Below are 987 nucleotides of genomic sequence, written 5' to 3' on the forward strand. Positions count from 1 at the left end.
CTCTACCGATACTGCTGGAAATAGGAACTATGGAGAATAATTAAAGATTTAGTGGGTGGCTCTTGCAAAAAAATCAAATATAGTATGGAAAATTAGTGGATTGAATCTTACGAATAATGTAGCGGAGGGCTGCAAACCTGCACTGTATGTATGGCAGCACAATTAGAACCACTTTAACATACCTGCACAATTAAGGTAACAAAGGTAGGCCACTGTGGACACTCACTAAATGACTGGGAAGGGCAACGGGATAAAGAAAGTAAACAGTGTATATTTATTACAACCCTAAATAGACAGACATAAACACACTCAGAATAAACAGAGGAAATACTAAATTAAGTTTGTTAAATCCTTAAACTAATTCTCACACTAATGGTACCAAGTTGCCCGGGGTTGGAGCTCATGTGGAGATAAGGTCCCTGACGATAGAGAAGGAAAGGGGGGTAAGGGAGGGTGACGATGCCGGGGAGAGGAGGTAGGTGAACCCTGAAGAGAGGAGGACGAGGGGGGTTATCAGCTGCAGAGTAGGTTTCCACGTAGTTGGGTACGTGGTTGATGCATCGAAACTAGCCGAACTGGTTAGCGACTCTCAGCCGACACAGTCCGCACACAAGGCGGGAGACAGTCTCTAAAATCCCTCTTCACGGCGCCGATATTCCTCAAACGGCGGAATCCCTCCAGGATAATCTCACACAGGCATAAAGGTCCGTTAAGTTACCAAAACTCAAGAAACTAGGAGAACTTGGAGCTAAGTGTAGCTACCTCGACCGAAACAGTCTCTCACCTACACGAGATCGCGCACCAATCAAGATGCAGTGCGCCGACAGACTACGGCATCACCACTAGGACACACAACGTGCGCATGTCCCGCATGAACCACAATATACAGAACCGTATTAATAATGAATGGAAAATAATAAACTGAAGCAAATAGAATAGGAAAAAATGGAAACTTAACAGGGCAGCGGCAAGGGGAAAATATATATA

This window comes from Seriola lalandi, unplaced genomic scaffold (genome assembly GCF_002814215.2).
Source record: "Seriola lalandi dorsalis isolate HSWRI2012SDOR001 ecotype SW California unplaced genomic scaffold, Sedor1 jcf7180002054037, whole genome shotgun sequence".
In the NCBI taxonomy this organism is placed as follows: Eukaryota; Metazoa; Chordata; class Actinopteri; order Carangiformes; family Carangidae; genus Seriola; species Seriola lalandi.